We start from the raw sequence: 20,709 nt of genomic DNA, 5'->3' as shown, positions 1-20,709 counted from the left end.
AAAACCGGGAGCGAACACCAGACACTCCGGTCAGCGAGACACCGTCTTACTCACTGAGCTACCGCGGCTCCCTATTGTGAAAGAATGAGTGAATTAAATGGAGTTCTATGGTACGTCAGCTCCAACCGGGCTATATGGTGCCAAACATAATAATGGTGATTTTTATGTTTAAACCAATATCACATGAATATATTTATATCATAAATAAAAAGTATCATAGACAATAATATTTTAAAAAATAAATATAAGTCTGTGAAAGATTTATGCACAGAATATCTACATTATAAAGTACATAATTTGGCATATATCCTATTGTTATTTTTTTAAAATCGAGCAAAGTTAGTGGATGAACATGGAAGAAATAATACTTACAGGGAACGAAGGTCTCACTACTTAATTTCGAGACAAAATGACCCGATTTGTGTAAGCAAAGTGACAAGGCCAGGTTATCCAGGCTACCAGTCTATATTGTGCGGTCTTGGGATATCTGTCACATTACACATCGTGTAATGGCATACATTTACAATTTCGTTAAATGGCAAACCCGTTCTAAAAACCTATAACAGCCTAAAGCGTTGACAATAACGGCCCTTTGAGAGCGTAAATTGGTTTACAACGTCGTCATGTTTTAACAAGAGAAAACAACTGCGTCCTTATTGAACGCGGCCCAGATTCGTGTCATCGGAAAACTATAGACGGAAAGTTTCGATGACACAGTTGTCAGATTGCAACACAATACAGAAATCAAAACAATAACAGTTGCGGCAAAGTCAGAAAAAAACAACAATCGGCATTCTTTGATATAATCCGGTATTATCCGACGTGTTTGCAATCGCATAGGAACACTCTTAGTCAAAACTGGGATTCAACCAGCGCAGTACGGAGGTTCCGGCTGGGAGGCTGTTGAAATACCTTTTCAACAAAACAAAGAACAAACAGTACATTAAAATAACGCTGACAATCCAAGAAGGCAAAGAGAATATTATAAAAGTGTCAAGACAGTGGCATATTTGAGGGGTGGGGGGACAGTTTTGTATACGCTGCAACTATGTTGATTTGGTGAACGCCTTCATTTTAGAGGTTTATCTAACTACAGCTATACACCTATTTATACTGTCAATTGAAGTAAAGCAAACAAATTGAAATTCATAAAATACAAGTATATAACAGGACGAAAAGAAATCCAGGGTCAAAATTTAACAACGAGAACATTCTACTTGATGAAAATCATGACAATCCAACAAAAAAGAGCAAACGTCTGCCCCACAGACCGGTACCAAAACAAGAGTGGCGTATGGTGCCCTGTAAAGAGTAAGACTATCCTGGCCTGTGCATGACACCAGTTACAATAGCATTTATTAGCTGTGAGACCAGAACAAATCAAAATGTATGGAAGAACAACGTAACAAAAACCTATATCAGCTTACCTCGCATCCACAGCCACCATCGCCTCTCCACCTTTAGGTCTCTATTTAAAGAAAAACAACGAGCCTTTTGACATACCTTAACAGACTTAATGAATATCCAGCGAAAATTTACCAGTAAATGTTTTAATCATGAACGTATGTATCTTACTTACCTCTTGAAGCTAAATATATACCACTAGTCAAATGTAAACACATTACATACTGTATTTTTAGTCTTAGATACAACTTAGCAAATTAGATCCTGACGCATAGACATAAAACATGGCTATTTATATTACAAGATAATTTAAACACATCTTTAAATAAATCTAGTTTCTTGTTTTATTCGTCACGGTTAAGATATTGCGTATATATATATACAGGTACTGGGTCTATCTATTTTGTTTACCTATTGTACTAAAACATATAAACTTTATTAATTCTAGCTAGTCAAACCAGTATGGACTTCGGGTCCTTTTTATTCTACTTCAGGACATTTTGGGAATAACATGTGCCACTATCGTACCATTATTACAACCTGAAGGTGCCTACGATTGCCATCACCACAGCCCTGGGATACCCGTCAGTGCCATTATTACAGCCTAATCCTATAAGACGTTTGACGTGTATGCAGTATAACTCTAAGACGTTTGCCATGTATCCAGTAGTATAACCTTAAGATGTTTGCCATGTATTCAGTATAATCATAAGACGCATGTCATGTACCCAGTATAACCTTAAGACGTTTGACATGTATCCAGTATAACCCTAAGACCTTTGCCATATATCAAGTATAACCCTAAGATGTTTAACATGTATCCCCAGAATAACCCTAAGACATTTGCCGTGTATCCAGTATAACCTCAAGATGTTTGAAATGTGGCCAGAATAACCCTAAGACATTTGCCGTGTATCCAGTATAACCTCAAGATGTTTGACATGTGCCCAGTATAACCCTAAGATGTTACTGGTTTAAAACGCGATCTGGCAATCATATACGCGAGATCTTTCTGAGACAAATTTTGATGAATACCTTATGTTTGCGGTCGATGCCATTGTTTGCCCCTCCACGTCTTCGACCCCTAAAATAATATGGACTAGACATTTGAGTGAAACAACGCTTCCATCGATGCGGGATCCTGGTTCGGCCTGGTGAATAAGCTTATGGGTGACGTACATGAGGCCGAATAAGTTTGCCCTGTCTGGAACATTGTGCACGTTAATCTGTCTTAAAATAGTGGTTCAAGGACATGTCAGTCGACATAGTTCGTTTATGACATATAACATTAAACCTAACAATACTTGAACAGTAAACAACCCCCCACCATCCATACATAATTGCTCTTGTATTAAACTGTTAGTTGTAAACATTTAAGAAACAACATTTAAGAAAAAAACAAGTTGATCTAAATACAATAAAGCTAAATATTCTCAAATAGTTGAAACCACAATAACGAGACCAGAAAGTGTTACGGTTTCAAAAAAAATGGGCGACTCGGGCTGCCAGGGAAAACAGATGTTTGCAGGGTTTTGGTTGGATTTAGGTTTAACGATACGAATAGCACAGAATTTAGCCAGCAAACCCAAAGTAATGAACCGAGCAGAAGTGATAAAATTGTGTTACCGAGAATGACCTACAGATGCATTATAAATTTAAAGCAGAGAGTAAATGAATTTTATATTATATATTCAAAATAATCATAGACCCTCTCTAAATATCATTACAGGCTACACTGTGTAGGAATCGCATAATAAATTTTTTAAAAAAACGCGTATATCTCGGCAATGGATAGAAAGATTTGTCTCAGATTTCGCATTCAATCTTATTTGAACATAACGGATGAATGGATAAAATGAGGTTTAACGTCCTGCTTCAAATCACCAACCGATGAGTAACTGAAACGTCAGATCACCTTAAATCGATAGCGTAATAGCATTAGTTTCAATCATAATGTCTTTAAGCAACATGTAACCTATTTTCTATTATGGACGAATATAGTTATCCAGCTAAACTTAGATCGCTACTACAGAACAGTATGAATAAATTGTAAGTTCAATCCGTCCTAAATCTAGGATAAACTGAACAGTTCTGATCAACAGCAAGAAGCTACAGCAGATGTAAGAATACTATGTCACGTCTACAACACCCACCACTACTATATGCATGTATATATTTCATTTTACAAAGAAGATGAAGGCTTTTCTATTTTACAAATAATATAAAGGCTTCAAGATTATGATTAATTATATCATGCATTAGAATCCGATTTTCAATACGGCATATCCTGTTCAGAAATAACGAAGGATAACTTACCTTCAAACGTGTTTCAAACGATTAGCTGTTAACCTTAGACTGCTTTATTAACGATGCTAACCCTCGAAAGTCAAACATCTGTCTCCTAAATGTATTAAAGACTTATATATATATACATATACATACCATTGTCATTAATATTCTAAGCCACAAAAGTAGATCACCGAATTAATACAAGTCATTAGGTTGATTTCTGCCGCAATTTTGTCAAAAAATATTTCTGTTAAAAAAATCTGCACACAAGAGACAATGAATACAAAATAAAATCATTCAGAAATACGAAGAAATATGATAAAATTGTTAATCGCCTTACTATTCTTGTAAACCATTGTCACGTTTGTCTCAAATAAATGTCAGCACTGATGGCCTGTATGTCATATATAAACGTAATCACGCGGTAATATTCCCGTTGTTAATCAGTTATAATATCCATATTTGGCCCTGTATAAAACACAATAGGTGTGAAATATATATTTCTAACGAGCATTGGGATTTATTTATAGAGCAGGTTATTTCTGGGAAACAGTAGGAACTAAACTGTCATTTAAGAAAACGGAATCATGTCACTGTGTCACCTCCGAATCGGTCCTTTTTATTTCGAGAATAGTTTACTGTTATGACACAAGAAATCAATTTTATATCGTTTTAAACAGGTTAATCATAAGCTATTTAAAAACGGAAAGACTTCCCAGTGCTGTTAACCGAGTTCGAAATAACAGAACTCGATATAAAGAGAAATTATTAATCATTATATAAGCAGTGATATATGTTAATTATTATTATAAGCTAATTCTTATTAAAGTTTCTGATCGGCATTTGCTTAGTTGGACACTATCTATTTTTTTCAGGGCTTAAACATACATTATGCAAGAGCTAAATCTGCTTATTACAGGTCTATCTTAGACACTTATTAACAAAAAAAAGACCATAATCAACTCTCGGCGGCATCGGGTACTCGAGATTTTAACTAGATTAGAACGGTTCGCCATTTAAAAATTTAATTTAAAAATGGGAAAGCGTCTCGAATATACCAGTGCTCTGGTTACCATAATGCACCTATCTTGTCAAAACTACAAACAGTGATAACTTGGGTCCGAATAAAGTAATTTAAACGAAATGTTCAATATTTTCATTTTGCATTATCTATTTTCGAACTATTATAGTAAGTATGGTCAGCTCTTTATCTAAATGTTAACTTATGTATCTTTAATCAACGCTAAAGTGTAATTAAATAGATAAATTTACACGACATTATTTACGAAATCAAATATCAACGGTAGATCATCCCCCGGCTTGGATTCAGTGGGATAAAAAGAGGCCCATCAAAAGATTTTAGTGAAAACTGTAGGTGTCACTGGTTGGTTTTGACCATGTCTTATATTGTCTGTAGTGGATGCCGAATTTTTTTTTCCAATTTATCATATCTTTGTAAATACTGAACGGAAATGGACCATTTTTGGAATGATATTTCTTTCAGGGATTCAACGTTCAAAATATTTTCATTTGCAAGGGATTAAAATGACGACCAAAGAATTTAAATTAAAACATAAATTTGATATTTTCCAAAAACTGATAGAGAGAATGCAACACTGAAAAGAAATTAGTAATAAGTAATATTATATTTAGGTCACAAATAACCTAAATAATCTTCTGGTAATCTTCTCTCTTGTAACAACTTATCCACAAATATCAACACCTGAGAAACAAATCTCATAATCATAATAAAAAAAAAACCCAGAATTTCTGTATAAAAAAACATTTGTAAGGCTGCAGTAGCTCATTTCGAAAAAGAATGATTACAATGACTGGACGAAGCGAGGCCAAAAATATTTTCAAAATGAATAGGAAATGAGATTCAACATCGCCTTATATTTTGTATCAGGATCAATTACACGTCTTCCTGTAATTTATTTTTTATAAGCAATATATTTATTCAGATTTGTATCTGAATAGGGATTGGGGAACAGGCATAGCCTATATTAAACCCCTCTCTGTCGCCATTTTATATTTGGTCTTTGATGTATTTAAATCATTGTGGAATGGGTATATTTAATAGTATGGTGCATTTAATGACGTGATGTATTTAATATCGCGGTGTGTTTAATTATGCGATGGATTCAATAGAGAAGCCCATTTAATAGCGCAGTGTATTTAATAATGTGATGTATGATTGAGGCGCATTTAATAAATGAAATGAAATGAAATGGAGTTTAACGTCCTACTGTTCTGCTCCTAACCTGGGCTAATGAAGACGGGCATACGCCATACAGTGTGCTATGAGGGAAATTTTGCCCGGACAGCGGCACTACGGCCTACTCTTATATCGAATTCCAACTGCCAAGGGATCTTTTACGTGCACGCCAATGTGTACACGGGACCTCGGTTTTTCGTCCCATCCGAACGACTAGACAGCTTTCCTTGTCAGTCCCTCCGTCCTGCATCACTGACAAGGGAGAACCACGCCGGAAAATCTGGATGAACTTTCTCGGCCAATGCAGGGATCGAACACCCGACCTCCAGGCTAGCGAGCTAGGCATTTAATAACGTGATGTATTTAATAATAAGGTGTATTTAATAATAAGGTGCATTGAATAAAGAGAAGCATTTAATAGTGTGGTCCATTTCAGTGGCGCAGTCGTTCGGATAGGACGAAAAACCGAGGTCTTGATATTTTATTGTCTTTAATATTGTGTGGTACTGATATTCTATTGTCTTTGATATCGTGTGGTGTTTGATATTTTATTGTCTTTAATATTGTGTTGCTGATATTGTATTGCCTTTAATATTGTGTGGCACTGATATTGTATTGTCTTTGATATCATGTGGTGTTTGAGATTGTGTTGTCTTTAATATTGTGTGACATTTGATATCGGGTTGTGGTCCATGGTATGTCATCTTTAATAATGTGTTATTTTTATTTATTTGTTGAATTTAATATTGTGTTGTGTCTATAATGTCAAGTAACATGCCATTCCTTTTTATATTTACCTATGTGTTGTCTTTAATATAATGTTGTATTTGATATTGTGTCGATTTTAATATCGTGTTGCGTTTGGTATCATGTTGTGGTTGATACTGTGTTATCTTTAATATCGTACTGTATTTGATATTGTTTTGTCTTTGTTTACATCGTACTGTATCTGATACTGTGTTGTATTTGATATGGTGTTACTATTGATAATGTGTTATATTTGGCATTGGGTTCAACTATATAACGTATTGGTGTTGTATTTAATATTGTGCAATTTGTGATACCTGTAACACTATTTTAGTGATAACAGAGATCAGTTCGTAAATATATGGTTTATTTACATTGGAACAGAATACAACACATCTACATAATTATAACAGCAATACAGGTACTTAAACTATATACATGTACTAGACTACGACAGTAACACATATAACTATGTTAAATCAACCATTCTGCCCCTCTGCCAAGGCAGCGGCTGAACTCGGGTGAGTCCATACGCCGGTCTCTCCGTCTCTCTCTGCCCTGTCTGTCTGCCTTACTGTCAGCAAACTCCTGCTTATATAGCGTATGACAATTAGGAAAACGTGATCATCATATATGGTATTCTTAATTTATCAGATTATGGTATCTGTAACTGCACTGTGTATTCCCTTTGAAGTCATTATCATGTCATGGTATGATGCACTGCCGAGTGTTGCACACAGATCATGTGCAGCCCGTATATATTAAAAAAAACAGCTGAGGTCATACAGTTCTAAGCACCTAAATGACCGTTCAATTATTTGATGAAAGTTATAGAGTACTTTGTTACATACCGCATTTGTTTATATTGTACTGTATTTGATATTGTGTTGTATTTGATTTCGTGTTGTCTTTAATATCGTACTGTATTTGTTATTGTGTTGTGTTTGATATCGTGTTGTCTTTAATATCGTACTGTATTTGATATTGTGTTGTGTTTGATATCGTGCTGTATTTTATATTGTGTTGCATTTGTCTTTAATATTGTACTGTATTTGATATTGTGTTGTACTTGATATCGTTTTGTCTTTAATATTGTACTGTATTTGATATTGCGTTGTACTTGATATCGTGTTGTCTTTAATATTGTACTGTATTTGATATTGCGTTGTACTTGATATCGTGTTATCTTTAATATTGTACTGTATTTGATATTGTGTTGTATTTGATATCGTGTTGTCTTTAATATCGTACTGCATTTGATATTATGTTGTATTTGATGTCTAGTTGACTTTAATATCGTGGTACGTATTTGATATGTGTTGCATTTGATATCGTGTTGTCTTTAATTTTGTAATGTATTTGATATTATGTTGTATTTGATATCGTATTGTATTTAATATCGTACTGTATTTGATATTCGGGTGTATTTGATATCTTGTTGTCTTTAATATCGTACTGCATTTTATATTGTGATACATTTGATATGGCGGTTTCTTTAATATCTTTGTTAATTTTAAATTGTAAATTTATCACGTCATATCTGATATTGTGTTGTATTTGGTATCGTGTTGTAAATGATCTTGTGTTCTCTTTGATATAGTCTTATACTGACTATTATGTTGTCTGTGTTAAAACCTAGAGTATGTTTTTACTCCTTTTCTTTACTTTTATGTAGTATTGTGTATTGTGTTGTTTTTATATTGTTGTATTTGATATTGTGTTGCCTTTATTGTCGTGGTGTATTTGATAATGTGTTTAATATGATATAATGTGTCGTATTATAGTTAATATCATCCAGTATTTTGATGTTGCAGTGTATTAAATACGTATTGTGTTTAATATCGTATTGTATATTGCGTTATGTAATATCGTATCGTAATCCTGTGAGTATATTTTGGTATATATATACACATATATTGAACACTGTTTAATACCAATAACATCATGTATTCGATATTGCAGTGTGTTTATTGTATAATATTTGATGTTGTGTTATATCTGATGTGTTATATTTGATATTGTAGTGTGTTTATTGTTTTATAATAGTTGATATTGTATTATATTTGATATTGCAGTGTGTTTATTGTGTTATATTTGATTATATTTAATGATTATTGTGTTTAATTTTGTGTGGTTAAAAAAAATGTATACAGTCTGTTGATAAAGGGGGGGGGGACTCCTTTTGTCGATCGTTAAGGGAATTGGACTCTCGATTAGAATACCCCAGGTTCGAATCTCGGCGTGACCCGAGAAAGGCCTTGAGATTTTTAAAGCCAGGTCCCACTTGTTCAGTGGTAGCACCTAAAGGGCTTATGGAAAGAGTTTCTAATCGTTAGGATGGGACGAAAAACCAAGACCCACCCATGTAAAAATATAGGCACTTGTAAAGAACCCTTGATAGTTGGACTTGGATAAGAGTAAATGAAAACTTCGCTGACGGTGAAATGTTCTAATTGAAAATTCCCGTGAAAATTTCTAGAATTTATCACGCTTACACTTTTATAACCAAAATATAGCAGAATTAACATATTTTATATTTATAACCGTGTGTCAGATTCATTAACAGTCCAATGAAACATCCAAAGTCGATCCAAAGGTAAACGAACCTTAACTGTCACCTTAACTGGCAATGTTCTGCCAAGTAATTTTCGTGGTGGGAATACATCATCAATGCAAAAGTTTCGAAATAGAAATCGAAAGTAGCCGATGACCATAATGATACCTAAGTTTCCCTATACAATCTTGTCATATTCACAAGGCTACATATAGCATTTTTTCAGAGCACGGATTTCATATTTTCAAAGCACAGATTTTTTATTCAGAGAGGCAGGTTCGTGCCTGTAGGCACGTTACAATAGGACCTGTATCATAATGTTCACTACGGCGCCATATCATATCTGATATATCGTGCAGTTTGGAGAACATGATTTCGTGACGTGCCGTATCCACTGTCGTGATATATTTAAAGTCCTGTTGCGCGGGATGTACTGATCTGTTATCTTTATATCTTGTATTAAATTATTTTAGGGTAGTTATGCCCAATAACAGTACGGCAAATCTGGTATATATGGAAAGTACCGACACCCAATTTTACTTGAAAATACTGGATTCCCAGAAAACAGATAGGCTAGCGGTTGTGAGAACCGTGAGACGAGGCATATTTTAAGGAATCTTAAGCACTGACAGGGGACAATCACAATATTTATGGTAAAAAGGCAGCGATTAAAGACAAATACAAGCAGAAAATTGGACCGTCCCCCAACTTGACTAGTTTCCACGACAGTCAAGTCACGTGACAAACAAGTCTGCGTAAAATTGTAGTTCAGAGTTTTGAGAAAAAAATACACATACAAAATATTATTAATAACAAATATATATATCAAATATCCTTTTCTTTGTACGTGACTATTTGCCTTTTTTGTCTTTTTGATATATTTATGAATGACAGATAAGTATTGTTTAATAACATGTGTAATAATTATATTCATAAACATTTCTCTGAAACACGTGGCAACTAACTGACCTTTAGTGCTTCCGGAGCAAACATATAATAAACTAATAATATAGTTATTTATAGCCAAGGTCGTGTTCATCATACATAAAGCTAATTATTACAAACCCATTCATTAAAAGTAGATATTAACATTTTTGGCTCACTGCCAATTCTCATAGTCTCGAAACGATACGTTAAATAACCTGTGATGTTTTTACTTTTTTTAAAATGATCTTTCTCATTAATAAAATTGATGTGACAGTTATAGCGTGGTCGTGAATTAGTAATTCAGTCTATGTTTAAATAAACTACTTATTATAACTGAGGAAAAACTTGCTATTTCTTCTGAAAGGGCTTGACGGGATTATCAGAGTTGAACTATTTCCAACATTTATTAAATTCCCGAGTTTGGTTAACAATACTAGTATTTAATCACCGTAAACTGAATGAGTGAAACTACCCTCTTCTCTTTCCGCAAATGACATAAAATAAATTGAAATTGAGTTTAAAATGCTACTTTTCTGCACTAACCGGGCTAATGAAACAGGCATACTCCGTGTAATGTGCATTTCATCTACGATAAGGTGAATCCCCAAAAGACATATCAATCAAAAATGGTTCTTTTCCGACATTATTTCCCCTTGTCAGTGGGGGGGGGGGGGCGGTGTTGGATGGCCCAATGGTTAGTACGTGACATTGAATCAACTGGCGTGTTTTTCATTCTCCGGTTGTACGTGACAAGGAGTAGGGTCGTCTGTCCAACCTCGTGGGTTTTCTCCGGGTCCTCCGGTTTCCTCCCACTGCTAAAGACCCCTACGTACAAGCGAATTATTGAAATAAAATTGAACCATGTGTTAGTCCCGAAATGACCCTAGTTTGTGTCGAGTGGACGTCAAATCCCATCTCTCTCTCTCTCTCTCTCTCTCTCTCTTTCTTCTCTCTCTCTTGTCAGTGGTGCAGGACAGGGCGAATTATTGAAATAAAATTGAACCATGTGTTAGTCCCGAAATGACCCTAGTTTGTGTCGAGTGGACATCAAATCCCATCTCTCTCTCTCTCTCTCTCTCTCTCTTTCTCTCTCTCTTGTCAGTGGTCCAGGACAGGGCCTGACAAGGACAGCTGTCTAGTCGTTCGGATGGGACGAAAAACCGAGGTCAACTGTATACATTGGCGTGGACGCAAAAGATCCCTTGGCAGTTGGAATTCGATGTAAGAGTAGGTCATAGTGCCGCTGCCCGGGCAATATTTCCCACATAACACACTGTATGCCCGTCGGAGCAGAACAGTTAAACACCATTTTATTTTCAAAAATGGTTCAATCCCAGTCCATATTTACCAAGATATGAAAAGAATACTTGTTAACTTTCGGCATTCTCTCCAGACAATATAAATAAATGAAAATGGGTTTAAGGTCCTACTGTTCTGCTCCGACTGGGCTAATGATAACGGGCAGAGCAGACGATATAAAGAAAGGGGATATGGACAAAACAAGTCAACGCCTCATGTAATCTTCCCTAACATCATTTGAACGGACTTAGATTCTTAATTAAAGATGCATTATGTAAGATTTAGATAAAGAGCTAGCCATACTTGCTATAATAGTTCAAAAATAGATAATGCAAAATTATTGAAAATTTCGTTCAAATTACTCTATTCTTAGCGAAGATGTTAGCCTTTGAAGGTTTGACAAGATGTGTGCATTGATTGTAACCATCGTACTGGTTGTTCGAAGCTTAGCCTCGCTTCTCCAATTTTAAATCAAATCATTAAATGGTCGAACCGTTCTAATCTACTTAATATCGGAGATATCCGATGGCATGTAGTGTTGATTATGGTCCTGTCATGTTAATTAAATGTCTAATTAATAGTTTATATAACATTTAAGGCCTTAAGATAGACCCGCAATAGGCAATTTAGCTCTTGCATAATGTCTGTTTAAATGTTATCTAATGAATTAATCTGTGAAATATTAGATACATATATTTCCAAAAAGGGCAAATGACGATCAACGATATCCCAGGCATTGTGAAACATCCTTCTGCGCACGGAGAACTATCTACTTTGAGAACAGATCACTGTCCTGCATAGCAACCATGTTGGAAAAAAATAGTTTACTGATAAATTATGCGATTTTCATCCGTTTAATACACACAACGACTACATAAACACTTTAAATTTCTTTAAATATGAAATTGAAAGGGGGATAAATTCTCGAAGTACATGTATACGTAGTGTTTTCAACTAAAATCGTCCAAGCGGAGCTAATAGGCAATGTCAGTTTCGTATTAGTGAAGCATGAGCCAATGTCTCTTTAAATATAAGTCATTCATTCGTTCAGATCACGTGATATATAAAATATGACATCACTAATTTGTCATATACAAATAGAGGACAATAATTAACAAGTTGTCAACGCTTAAAGTTAGATATAGATGTGAAGTACTATAACTGTTCATAACTAAGGAATTATAAATTGTTGAGAAAATCACATCTATCTCTGGATATGACATATAAAAATGCAAATTCACCGCCAGCAAAGGCTATGATTTATATATTTCAATCAAATATTAAAACGCACCCTACATTACCCCTGTGGGTATATATGGATGGAAAACACAGTTTACCTATAATTGGTATTTCTCGTTATTTCTTACAGGAAACGATTTTTTCACTAATTATAATTGGCATGCTGTACCCAAAGGACCAGGGGGTTGACTAGGCTGCAGCCAGGGGCCTCAATATTAGAGTGGTTCCCAAATTAGTTCTAAGAAAATGTTGTATCATAAATATATACGTACAGTTTAACAAGGGGACATACAATTTACGGTAAGGCAACCAGGGGTTCATATTCCTGAAGCAATGACCCGAGAAATCCCTCTCTGGCCATTGCTGGATTGGCTTCTGAAACTTGAGCTTTTGAGGGAGTGTGTCTATGCTTCCCTTTCAATCAAATCTATCCCAAGTACAACAACATGACAGTCCTTCGTTTTATCTGGGGGTCTTCCCTTAAACTTTGGGCAGTGATTTAAGGTATTAAAAACGGTGAAAGTATTGTTCATCTCCACACAGTATTGTTTACGTTGTATCCGTATTGATAACCCCATTTGTCACTGTGCTAATGAAGACAGGCATACGCCATGCAGTGTGCTATGAGGGAAAAATTGCCCGGGCAGTGGCTCTTATATCGAATTCCAACTGCCAAGGGATCTTTTATGTGCACGCCAATGTGTACACGGAACCCCAGTTTTTCGTCCCATCCGAACGTTTAGACAGCTGTCCTTGTCAGGCCCTCCGTCCTGCACCACCAACAAGGGGAAACCATGCTGAAAAAATCCCGATGAACTTTCTCGGCCAACACCGGGAACGAACCCGCGATGCCCAGTCTAGCGGGCTAGCGTCTTACTTACTTAGCCACCGTGGTTCCATATGGTCGGTGAGCCAACGCTTTTCATACTGAACCACCTGTGTTGGAGCCAACGCTTTTCATACTGAACCACCTGAGTTGGAGTTAGTAAGTCATGTCCATTGTGTCCAGTACAAATTTGCGTAGTTCTGAAGTTGAGTAAAAATAAAAAATTCGAAATACTGAAACTTTCTATCATTAACTCGCAGATATGGTGTGCAGTACACAAATGTGTAGTTCTCATGTTGTCGCAATTGTGTAGATCTCAATTTGTGTAGATCTCAATTTGTGTAGATCTCAATTTGTGTACTTCTCAATTTGATCACAATTGTGTACATCTAATTTGAGGAAAGGTCAAGAAATCAAAATCATGAACTTTATAGTTAAATTAGTTCACCTCTAAGGTAATACTAAAGACAAATAAATGTGTTAAAGCGTCAGACATTTCAATTATCTGAGTGAAAGTTAGTATCAAAATTTGTGTAAATTCGTTAACATTGCTTAGGGACAATCGCTATGTACACGCCTGCAAACTGATCAGCAGTAAATATTCGCTTGGCCGCCAATATCACTGAGAGGGATTGACATGTGAATTTTAACATGAGTTGTAGCATCTTTGACCTAAATCAGCGGTGGCACACAGCACATGCTAATAAAGACCCGTTGGACTTTTTTGAATTGTCATAGATTTTCCCTTAACTTAACAAAGTGGTATCACAGATTACGGTCAATGACATTTGTATCTCTGTTGATATTTCGGGGGGGAAGTTATATATGGTACGGATAATGTTGGCACATGAAATATTGGCCAAGCCTGATCTAAACAGAAGTACATATTGGAACATAATTAAAACAATATATTTAATGTGTCTTTAGATGTTTATGAGGAGACTGACCAAATAAACGGAACGTAAATTACATAGGGACCCTTTCATCCAAATGATTACTAATATATACTATTCAAAAAAAGTAGGGGATATTTGATTTTGGGGGCATAATACTAAAATATGCAAATGACTACGAAAAAAGTCACTATAGAACCTAACAGAAGAAACATTTCCAGTTACATGTGACGCCCAAACGCACCAATAGCTACCGCATGGAATGCAGGTGATGCTTGGGATCATCATGGGGGTCCAACCCAAGATTTGCACGACTCTGACTTTGAATGTTACAGTCATTGTGGCATTGAATTCCAGGGTGGAAACATTAGTTTAATTGTTTTAGTGACCAGAAAACAAATTTTGATATGCGTCGGCTTACCCAAAATGAAAGGTTACGTGCCCTTGGCATGCTACAGATCGGCACAACACAGGCGGTTGTGGCGCGGACGATGAATGTTTCTCAGTCTGTCATAAGCAGGCTATGGTCCAGATACCGTGATACACAATCTGTACAGGACAGACCACGCTCAGGTCGACCAAGGGCGACAACTCAAGCCCAGGATCGATTTATCCGTACCTTGGCCTTGAGAAATCGTGTCATCACAGCAAATCAGATCAGCGCTCGTCTTCAAACAGACACTGGTGTGAGAGTGAGTGGCCAGACGATTCGGAATCGACTGCATAGGGGTCACCTTCGCGCCCGACGTCCTCGCGTGATCCCTTGTTTGAGAGATCATCACATTCAGGCAAGACGTCGATGGTGTAGGGATCGTCAACACTGGGATAATCGACGCTGGAGCAATGTGATGTTTTCAGATGAGTCAAGGTTCACTGTTGATTTTTTGGACAGACGTAGGAGGGTGTGGAGTCGTCGAAACGAGCGCTTCCAAGACGTTAACGTCATCAGACATGATCGATTTGGGGGTGGTTCTGTTATGGTGTGGGGAGGCATCACTGTTGCTGGAAGAACGGCTTTACATGTTGTTGCAGGGCGTGTTACAGGCCAGTACTACCGGGACAACATCTTGGCAGTCCATGTTGTGCCGTTCGCACGACGTCATGGCCGCCGTTTCATCTTCCAGGATGACAACGCAAGATGTCACAGGGCCAGGATCGTTACAGGTTACCTCCAACAACAGAACATCACCACATTACCTTGGCCAGCACTGAGTCCCGACCTCTCCCCCATCGAGCATGTCTGGGACATGCTTGGACAGAGGTTACGTCAACGTCAACAACGTCCTGCCAATGTCCAAGAACTTGCTGCTGCGTTGCAACAGGAATGGGACAATCTGGACCAAAATGACCTTAGACGTCTCATTAGGAGTATGCCACGTCGGATCAATGCTTGTTTGGCAAACAGAGGAGGGTTTACCCGTTACTGACTTGGTTGTGATGCTGTGGTAACTTTGCTGTTTGACCCCGGGTATCATTTTACCCTTATAATGGTCAGTCTGTGCCTTACTTAGTCTAACGATCATTTGGAATAAATCGATGAATGTGAACTTCATTTCATTTTGTCATTTGTTTCTTCGTCAGTTTCATTAGTTGACTTTAATAACACTTAAAAATCAAATATCCCCTACTTTTTTTGAATAGTATATTTTAATTTGAGCGATTTTTTGTCAAAATATAATACTTATGTTAAACATGCATTATGCAAGAGCTAAATTGAAGGTATTTCTTTAGGCCTGAAATGTTATCTAAATTATTAATTAGACGTTGATTAACTTATCCAGACCATAATCAACTCTCGATGTCAACGCTAGCCTGTGATATTTACTGGATTCAGATCTCATTTGCTGCTCAACTTTTATTCATGATTTAATCATGAAATGGATAATCGAAACTATGTTTTTTTTATTGTACCGACTTTAGTAATGAAGATCGAGGCTAGGCCGAAAATTCAATAGCTGAAATCTCGGTTCAGAGTGGAGCAATTTGACTGAAATTTTCAGCAAATTCCCTTTACATTATCTAGTTTTTAGCTATTTTAGTGAAAACTGTCAGCTCTTTATCTAATCTCCCATAATGTATATTTAACTGCGACCATGTTATTCAAGTTCAAAATCTACAGTCAAGTAATTAAGTATTTGCCATAATGGTATGAGTATTAAAAATAATTCAAGAATCTCGATTTTCGGGCATTCGTGTAGATCTTACACAAAAAGGTGCAAGGCGTTGACCCCTAATCCAGCACACACATTACCCTACATCTGGTCTATAGGTACGAAATTGCGCAATGTCTTCTACACACACGTGCTATCCATCTTGTTGTTCTATATTTATAATTGTTCTTTTTCTTGTGGGCGGCGCTTTTTGAAGGCAGACTAATATGATGGCTCAATTTAATGATGGCTGCTATATTGTCACACTCGTACTTCTATTTCTTTTAAACAGTAGCCACCACATCCTCGCTGCCCCCTTACCCCCCTGCCCCCCCCCCCCCCCGCCAGTAACTGTAGTAAATAAAAATAACCTCAAGTTAGTGCAAGAGAATTTTATTATCACAATCGTCAAAACGACGTCATAGAATTGGCACAGTTTAAGGCGTTTTAAATTTGATTGGCGGTTGTGTCATTAATTATGGAGCAGTTCCTGGTTTCCACGCAAGCTGCCAATGATCGGTTGAATCATTTTTATTTCTATCAATTTGAAAGGTTTCCTCGCTTTAGAAAAATGATTGAGAAATCAGACTACTACTTTCACTTTGTCTGATTCATTTCGGGTAGAAGTAGTTATTTTTAGATTGTGTGTGAAACGAAATATCTTTTTGTGTAATTTAAAGATTTCCCTTTTATTTCGTATGTCAAGAGAAATAAGAGAACTCCGTACCGAGCATTTGCAGTTCACTGTTATATGATCTGATCATTACCAAGCACTTTTAAAATAATAGTACATAAGTCACCGACAAGGTGGCGCTCGAGGATATTGACCAGTGCTATCAATATCTTCCATAACTTTTGATCAACTCTACAATAGTTATACAAAAACTGATTAAGGCTATCTTCAATGTAGGCCTAATTATTGCTTATTTTAAAATGATTAAAGGGGCATTATGGGAGATTAGATAAAGAGTTGACAGTTCTCGCTATAATAGCTACTTGTTTATTACCTTAGTTAAAGGAACATTATGGAAGATTAGATAAAAACAAACCTGGCAGTTCTCTCTATAATAGTTAAAAAATAGATAACGTAAATAGAATATGCTGAAAATGTCCGTCAAATTGCTCGACTCTGAACTGAAATATTAGCTTTTGAATTTTAGGCTAGCCTCGATTAACATTACTAAAGTCGGTGCGATAAAAAAAACAAAGTCTCGATTATCCACTTTTACGTTTAATTATTTTTTTTAAAATGTATTCCAAATCGTTAAATATCGCAGGCTAGCGATGGCACCGAGAGTTGATTGTGGTCTGGATAAGTTAATTAATGTCCAATTAATAATTTAGATAACATTTCAGGCCTAAAGAAAGACATTTTTATGTTTAAATTATTCCACACAAAATTATCTAAATTAATAATTTAGATAACATTTCAGGCCTAAAGAAAGACATTTTTATGTTAAATTATTCATCACGAAATGTATTTAAGTCCAGTAAATATAGCAGGCTAACGATGGCATTGGGAGTTGATTATGGTCTGTAAAAGTTAATTAATGTCCAATCAATAATTTAGATAACATTTCAGGCCTAAAGAAAGACCTGCAATAGGCCGATTTAGCTCTGGCATAATGCATGTTTAAATGCCATTAGAAAAGTCGTTTGGTTGTACTTTATAATCGGGTTTGGGGGTGCGTAATATAAAATAGTTACGATATGGTTATTTAAAAGATAGTCGTATTTCTTTAATTACCTTTAAATTAATCTTTGAAATGGGTGCGACAATATCTGTCAGCCCTAAATGTTCGCCCTTATAAGAAACTTCGCGAAATGATCGTGACTATATGCAGAACACCAGAGGGCTGATTTTCTTAGCCAATTGCCGGAGCTTATAATATGGGATTTGGCGGGGCACGTCATTTATACGTTTTTTCTAGTAATTTACCCCGTGAGAAAGATTCGCTCTATTTATAAATTAACAAATTACACCAATAGGACACCGTATTAAAAGTATCGATAATCATGCAAAGAAAATCATGGAAAATCATACGGGCTATTGAATTTTCGATTGGCATTCAATTGTAAAGCTTTGAAATATGTTTTTGTATTTCCAAATAAAAGTCAAATTAAACGTTGATTTATTAGAAATAAGTCGCCAATTGGGTCTGTTTGCGTTATAATTAATTGTAGAACAAAGGCGTGAAGAGACGAGGATTTCCTATCAGTTTCCGGACGGGATGCTAGGGGTTATTAAAGTTACAACAGACCAATCCTACAAAATAAATAGTATAATAAGAGTCTGGTTAGACGTGACTTGATGTTCTATTACCGCATATCCGTTTCCCCAAGTGGACTACAATACAGCCACTGTCTGTATTAAACAAATATAAGATGACGTCAATAAAACTACTTACTCAAGTTTTGTCTATACCTTTTAAATTAGGGGGTTTGGATGGCTGAATGGTTAGCACGTGCGCGCGCTGTATCATAAGCAGTGGCGGCGCCAAGGGGGGGGGGGGGAGGGGGGGAAGGGGGGCCATTAATCTGGTTTACCCTCTGTTTGCCCCCCCCCCCCAATAATTTTAGAAAATAAAAAAAGAAGTATTTGTGATACGTTTCGGTAACCAATACCTTCTACGGTGAATAAATCCCACATCCCCACTCAGTCATAAACTTGCATGTTGTAGAGCATTTCCGACAGTCTATTTTTCAAAATTTTCTTGGCGAGGTCCCCAATGGACTCGCTACTTTGGCGCTCACAAGGGGAATTCGTTGAGGTTCGCAAGTCCGTCCGTTTGACATTTTGTTCTCTAGTCGGATAAACTAGTGATCAGGCGACGAACGGTATCTGGGCAGATCTATTTATCTCGACGATCGGTGCCTGGCAAAATACTGTAAGACAGCATTTCCGGCAGTCTATTTTTCAAAATTTTCTGGGGGAGGACTCCCTACTTTGACGCTCGTGAGTGAGCTTCGTTGTGATTCGCAAGTCCGTTCGTTTGACACTTTACCTCATCGATCAGTGCCTGAAATACTGCCAGGCTGCATTTCCGGCAACTTGTTTTTCAAAATTTTCTGGGGGAGGCCCCCTACCCCTAGTTGAAGCTCATGCCTTTGCCCCCTCAACCTTGGACTTTGCCCCAGCTTTGCCCCTCCAATCACCGACGGCTGACGCCGCCACTGATCATAAGGCCTGTCATTGAGTCAACTGGCGTGGTTTCGAATCCCCGGTTGTACTTGACAAGGAGTAGGGTCGCCAGTCCAGCCTCGTGGGTTTTCTCCGGGTCCTCCGCGCAAGGCGAATTATTGAAATAAAATTAAAACCATATTTTAGTCCCGAAATGACCCAGTTTGTGTCAAGTGGACGTTAAACCCCATTTCTCTCTCTCTCTCCCTTTTAAATTAGGTTTGAGGACAGTGTACTTTCGATTTTCATTGCTACCGTTGTAACGATTATCCATTTTTTAATTAAATTATAAACTGGCAATCGTGTTTAAATCCTTTGAAAATCAGAACCATCCGAAGTTGCAGAAAGTTGATTCTGAGCTTGGCATGTGAATAAATGTCTCATTAACGATTTATATAATATTTTAGGCAAAACGAAAATTAGGCAGATTTAACTCTTACATAATGCAACTTTAATTAGTTTTCTGGTATTAACGGTAAAATATTCAGGAATTAACGGCATGCTATGCTTGCAGATCATACACAATAGAAAAAAGGTAGTCCAACCAAAAGTGTGATATTTGGATAAACATTATGATCAATATTGAACAATCATAACGAACGTCATGCCATTTAATGTTCACATTGCGTTATAATTGCTACAATTAGTAATATTATCATTTGTCATCTTCTACACGATAACCCATTTCTATACCAGAACATCGAGGCCAGGGCGGTATCTAAAATGCATCTTTTATATTATTATTTAATCATTTAAATTACCATTTAAACAATGCTAGTTTTGGTTAAATTTAAATAAAGAAAATGTTTATTAGCCTTCTGTCACAGATTATACTTTTAAAATTGCTCCTTCCTCAATTTCTATAATTAAATATTCATTAGGACATTACTGACAGCTGTTATAAACATTAATGTAATATAGAATCACCAAAGAAAATTTATGTTAGCCATCCTTGTATATTACCAGGTATAACTTTTTGCAG

General features: G+C 36.4%; 1 protein-coding gene across 3 annotated transcripts in view; it reads right to left on the bottom strand.

The window, feature by feature from the left end:
* LOC126821870 (ATP-binding cassette sub-family G member 5) overlaps positions 1-20,709 on the bottom strand; it is a 145,377-nt gene that overhangs the window by 104,171 nt on the left and 20,497 nt on the right. Inside the window, exon 1 of one of the 3 annotated variants that reach the window (XM_050550437.2) lies at positions 1,428-1,513. The exons of the other annotated variants lie outside the window; for them this stretch is intronic. The gene's annotated coding sequence lies outside the window, so the exon portion shown is untranslated. Of the gene's footprint in view, positions 1-1,427; positions 1,514-20,709 lie in introns of those variants that run through there. 3 annotated transcript variants of the gene reach the window in all.

The sequence above is a fragment of the Patella vulgata genome, chromosome 5 (assembly GCF_932274485.2).
Source record: "Patella vulgata chromosome 5, xgPatVulg1.2, whole genome shotgun sequence".
Taxonomy (NCBI): domain Eukaryota; kingdom Metazoa; phylum Mollusca; class Gastropoda; family Patellidae; genus Patella; species Patella vulgata.
Note: the sequence above shows the minus strand (reverse complement) of the source record. Positions and strands in the feature narration are given on the sequence as shown.